Source organism: Geotrypetes seraphini, chromosome 14 (genome assembly GCF_902459505.1).
Source record: "Geotrypetes seraphini chromosome 14, aGeoSer1.1, whole genome shotgun sequence".
NCBI lineage: Eukaryota > Metazoa > Chordata > Amphibia > Gymnophiona > Dermophiidae > Geotrypetes > Geotrypetes seraphini.
This window is the reverse complement of record NC_047097.1, coordinates 2,703,905-2,709,904: the sequence shown is the minus strand read 5'-3', so window position 1 is coordinate 2,709,904 and position 6,000 is coordinate 2,703,905. Positions and strand designations below refer to the sequence as shown.

General features: G+C 42.2%; 1 long non-coding RNA gene across 1 annotated transcript in view; it reads left to right on the top strand.

The window, feature by feature from the left end:
- The first annotated feature begins 261 nt into the window (after positions 1-261).
- LOC117348326 overlaps positions 262-6,000 on the top strand; it is a 135,039-nt gene continuing 129,300 nt past the window's right edge. Inside the window, exon 1 of the long non-coding RNA XR_004536965.1 lies at positions 262-342. This is a non-coding gene — a long non-coding RNA (uncharacterized LOC117348326). The remainder of the gene's footprint in view (positions 343-6,000) is intronic.

Sequence of the window (6,000 nt, the reverse complement as noted above, 5' to 3'; positions counted from 1 at the left end):
CTCTCTATGTCAACGTACAGCAGAGGATACTTTCGAGTCTCTAAAATGAAAATATACCTGAGGGAGAATGTGTTTTTGAATCCTGTATGGTACAGTGAAATACTGTCGGTTTAAGCTTTGGAAGACGGCCTAGACAGCTTGGAAAAAAGAGCTGCTTCTGCCCTGAGGCTGGATCGGGGGCAGCATTCCTCAGCAGTGACAGCTGCCTCTCCTGGCCGCTTTCCTGCACACAGTCCCAAGTCGGAACATAAATGGCCTCTTGGGGTTTTAACTCCATTTTTTTTTCAGTCTGAAGAGCCAGTTTCCTTCCTGTCTCACGAGAAACACAGACTTTATACTCTGGTAAGATCATAGCTCTTATACAATATTACATAAGCGCTCTTGCTACTTTTTTGCTTCCGCATATTAGAACGCATGGACTGAGGCTTTGGTCCTTGCATCCATATCTTAATGCTGCAGTGTTTGCACGGTTTCCTTTGTCACCACATGCTCTTTCAAATGGAGGTACAGAACAGTTCCACCTGTGTACTTAGGGGGGTAATTCTATAAGTGGGTGCTTCCTTTATAGTCTTCAATGCACCCGGACACCCAGATTATGTTATAGAGTACTAGCACAATCTGGTATCGGGCTATCCACAGTAGCACCAGCCATAGGCCTGACATAACTGCAGATGCCTAAACGCAGCAAGGACGTACATAATTTCCAGTCTCCTGTAAGTGGCATATATAAGCGGAAGCTCCACCCCCTTGCATTTACTTACGCATGCCCTTACAAAGTAGTGCTTAGTTGCCACTTCATGCATAAGGATTCACTTATCTGTACATTCATGTGCACAGTTGGCGCTTAAAAATGAGCACCCTGGTATAGAATTGCCCCCTTAGAGGTTAATTTCCTACCGATCGCCTAGGAGTTTGCATGCTAAGCATGGATTCTGTAATGGCAGTTGTGCATCAGAGAGTAACACAGGGATAAATCTGTCCCCATCCCTCCGGGAACTCAATTTCTCTGTCCCGTCCCCTTGAGTTTTGTCACTGTCGCTGTCCCATTCCTGTAAGCTCTGCTTTAACCGCACAAGCCTCGAACACTTATGATTTTAAAGTGTTTGAGGCTTGTGCAGATGAGGACGGAGCTTAGGCATTGGTGGAATGAGGCATTATGACAACACAATCTGAGCTCTAGAATGTTGGTACTTATGATTTTAAAGTGTTTGAGGCTTGTGCAAATGAGGACGGAGCTTAGGCATTGGTGGAATGAGGCATTATGACATCACAATCTGAGCTCTAGAATGTTGCTACTTATGATTTTAAAGTGTTTGAGGCTTGTGCAGATGAGGACGGAGCTTAGGCATTGGTGGAATGAGGCATTATGACAACACAATCTGAGCTCTAGAATGTTGGTACTTATGATTTTAAAGTGTTTGAGGCTTGTGCAAATGAGGACGGAGCTTAGGCATTGGTGGAATGAGGCATTATGACATCACAATCTGAGCTCTAGAATGTTGCTACTTATGATTTTAAAGTGTTTGAGGCTTGTGCAGATGAGGACGGAGATTAGGCATTGGTGGAATGAGGCATTATGACATCACAATCTGAGCTCTAGAATGTTGCTACTTAGGATTTTAAAGTGTTTGAGGCTTGTGCAAATGAGGACGGAGCTTAGGCATTGGTGGAATGAGGCATTATGACATCACAATCTGAGCTCTAGAATGTTGCTACTTATGATTTTAAAGTGTTTGAGGCTTGTGCAGATGAGGACGGAGATTAGGCATTGGTGGAATGAGGCATTATGACATCACAATCTGAGCTCTAGAATGTTGCTACTTAGGATTTTAAAGTGTTTGAGGCTTGTGCAGATGAAGACGGAGCTTGCAGGAATGAGGCAGGGTCAGGAAAAGAACTCACGGGGATGGGAAAATGAGTTCTCCCAGGGAGGGGAAAAAATTTGTCCCCTTATCATTCTCTATTGTGCGTGCAACTGGGATTTATGCACCTAACTTTGAACATGAACACTAACACTAGCTGAATGGCTGGAATAAATGCTTAGGCCTAACTGTAAGCAGTTAGGTGCCTAAATGCTAGTATTTTACAACCTGTGTGCATAGGGTTACCAGATGTCCGAGAAAACCTGGACATGTCCTCTTTTTAGAGGACTGTCCGGATGCCCAGAGGGATTTCTAGAACCCTCCAGTTTGTCCGGGTTCTGGAAGGCCCCAAACTTGTGGCCGCGTCTGGAAAGCCTCCGCGCATGTCGATGCGATGACATCACACACATGCATGCATGTGAGAAGGTCCTCTTGAAGAGGCCCCGAGCTCGGGGAATGAAACACAAGGTTTGTGCGGGTGCGGAACAGGGCAGAGCCGGATGCCTTTTCTTTGTAAAGCAGAAATCTGGTGACCCTATGTGTGCATAACTGCCCGACACGCCCATGTCCTGCCTCCTTGAAGTTGCACACTATGGAATTTGAGCATGTAATGACTAGAATACAGACGAATGGCATTTATACATGTAACTATCAATTAACCCAAATTATATCCAATAATTTGGTTGTTAAAGCTAGTTAAATTATATGTGCAACTGACGTTAGGGCTAGATCAGTGGTCTCAAAACTCACGGCCTAGGGGCCATATGCCCCAACAGCTACTATTTTGAGGCCCTCAGTATGTTTATCACAATCACAAAAGTAAAATAAAACAGTTTCTTGATCATATGTCTCTTTAGCTATAAATTACAATATTGTTATTAAGACTTAGCTAAAAGGAAAGATTTATAAACTATAAAGAGTTTTAGATCATGCTAATCTGTCATTTCTTTAATAAGACATTAACTAATTTTTCTGAGGCCCTCCAAGTACCTAGAAATCCAAAATGTGGCCCTGCAAAGGGTTTGAGTTGGAGACCACTGGTCTAGATGCACTAAAGATACCGACTCGATTGCTGTTGGTCAATTCTCTGGCCGATTCTCCAGCAGCAATCGACGCGCTATCAAGTTTGCACGGAGATGCAAATCATTTGCATGGAAATGCAACCAATCAATCGCTCAGTGAGTGATCGACACATGCGCAGAGCCCTAACAGCAGTGACAGGGGAAGCAGCTGCCTGTCACTGCTGTTAGGGCTTCTTTATTCTTTTTAATGGCACAGACGTTGTATGCATATTGTACACGCACAATCTGACCAATTGGCTTGAGTAATCAGGGCTTTAGGCTCCTCCCTCAGTATCCTGGATACAATGGGAGGTGCCTAAGGCCTGATTGACTCAGACGCCTTTGGCTCCTCCTTGTGCATCACGATGAACTGAGAAGGGGGAAGGCCCATCATTTAGACAGTCAGCCCCAATCAGGAGTCTGAGAGCGAAATGCTTCCAACATTTTAAAAAGGTATGGAGAGGTTTTTTTTGGGGGGCGTGAGGTGGTAGGAGGGAGTGGGCATCCTTCCTGCCATTTTTTTTTTTATAGTACAGGGGTGGCAGTGGCTTCGGGGGGGACGGGGGACAACCGCATTTCTCGGGGGTTGTTGGCGAGGGCCATCATCGGTCGTGGGGGACTTTTTTTCCTTTTTTTTATGGTACAAAATATCTGTGCCATAGAAAAAAAAACCCAGGCAAACCTGTCAGTAACAGTATTTATGCGAAAGTGTGCGATAATAGACCTGTGTGTTATACAGAAAACTCACGATCTGTATGAAGTTTATTATTAAAGGGGAAGAGATTTTAATAGTTAAGTTGTTGATATGTAGTTTCTAAATAATAAAATAATGTGGCAGTTAGGTTTGTGATTCATAGTCAAGATATATAGTTTTTAAGTGAGGGGTGTTTTGGGAAGTTCGTTTAATAGGTTGTTCTATATCATTTAAATAGTTTAAATGATTCTTTTCAGAGTGACATAGCAACAAATGAAATTCCCCCGATGAAGGTCAGATGACTGAAACGCTCGAATGAGAACAGAGCGTCGGGCAGTTGATATTTAAGGCTATTGAAGATAAGTGTTGCTATTATATGGGTTGAATTAAAAGTTTTTTTTATAAGGTAGCTTCTTGAATGAATTAGGAGTTGTGCAATCTGAAAAAGGAGTTTTTTAGCAGTAGCCCCTCATGAATAAAATTAAGCATTATTGGGGATAATGATTAAATCTGTATATTGGGAATAACAACAATATATTTTTTTTCTATATAAAATAAATAAAGTTTAACAAGTGAGTCTGAAGTATTAAGGGAAGGGGAGGAGGAGTTGGCATAGATGATTATATCGGAATAGCAGAATATGGACCTGAGATAATGTATATTATGGGAGGGCCACCAATGACATACGATATGCCTTTCCTCCTAGTTGTTTCACCTAAGCCAGGGGTGTCCAATGTCGGTCCTCGAGGGCCGCAATCCAGTCGGATTTTCAGGATTTCCCCAATGAATATGCATGAGATCTATTAGCATACAATGAAAGCAGTGCATGCAAATAGATCTCATGAATATTCATTGGGGAAATCTTGAAAACCCGACTGGACTGCGGCCCTCGAGGACCGACATTGGACACCCCTGACCTAAGCCATCAAGAGAAGTTTTGTGTTAGATTTGGGGCAAGTAAAAACTATTAATAGACTTATCTTAAAAATTCCTCTATAAATTGGTAGGCATGAGATAGCCAATCTGATCTGTATAAAGAGGTGATTTTATTCAAGTTTATTCATTTGTTTGATTAAACGCTTAACCAAAGGTACAAAGCGTTGTACAAATAGTAAAAGTAACATAATATACATAATTCATTACAAGACATACAAGGGTAACTACTTTTTAAAGACACAGGAAACAATAGGGAAGAGGGGGAGAAATACAATTTTAGAGAAGAAGAACATAAGAAGTACACAGAGGGATAAGAAGAAAGATTTTGGTGGCAAAGATAGGGTCTTTCTAAATATCCGGGAACCCTATTAGTTCACTAAAATTTATTTATTGGGTTGGATTACATATAGAAGAATCCTCTTTCTGTATTTTGGTAACACAGTTACCGACAAGTCGTTTTTACTGCCATTAAAACCCCAATTTTATTTTTTTTTGGGGGGGGGAATAGACAATCGATGCTAGTGCATCAATTGCTTCACTGTTTTGCATGGGGTTTTTAGATCATTTGCATGGCCGGTTCGGAAAATGGGCGATCGAGGGGAAAAACACGTGGTGGACCATTTTATGCATCGGGTCAGTAGCAGCGAAAATCATTAAAGCTGTGAAAACAGGTTTAGCGCAGATTGCTGTCTTTAGCGCATCCTCCACATAGTCTAGTCAGAAATTTGGGCATAAAGTGTTAATGTTTTGCCTTTAATATAATAATGGTAAGATATATTTCTAAGAACACAGGTTCGAACAAAGTGACTTGAACGGTTTACTATATGCATTATTTTCTCTCAAAAGTCAGCATATTGAATATGCACAGATTAAGGCATGATTCTTAAAATGAGGGTATTATAGGGGAAAACACCCTTCAGGGATTCAAGACAAAGTTAGACAAGTTCCTGCTGAACCGGAACATACGCAGGTAGGGCTGGTCTCAGTTAGGGCACTGGTCTTTGAACTAGGGGCCACCGTGGGAGCGGACTGCTGGGCACGATGGACCACTGGTCTGACCCAGCAGCGGCAATTCTTATGTTCTTATGTTACTGTGTCCATCCTGACTGTACACACTGATACCCAGCACATGAGGGCAGTATGCAGTTCCCTAACGTTTTTATCCTGGGAGTAGAAGCACCAGTAGAAAATGTATTTCATAGTCTTGTAGTCTCCCAAATATGGAGGGACTAAAAGCTCACCTCCAGTCTTTGTGTTCAGTTTGAGGCAGGCTCGAGACCCTCTAGGCCTGGTGCTTAGTTTCATTTCCTGGTTGCAATCCCCTAGCACCAGTCCTGCTCCCAAACCTTTGACTAACACTAAGAGGTACCTGAAGGGAAAAAATATTGAAAAGACTCTCCTTCGTAAAAATGGGGAAAACAAATCGCAATAGGAGCTAAACTAAATT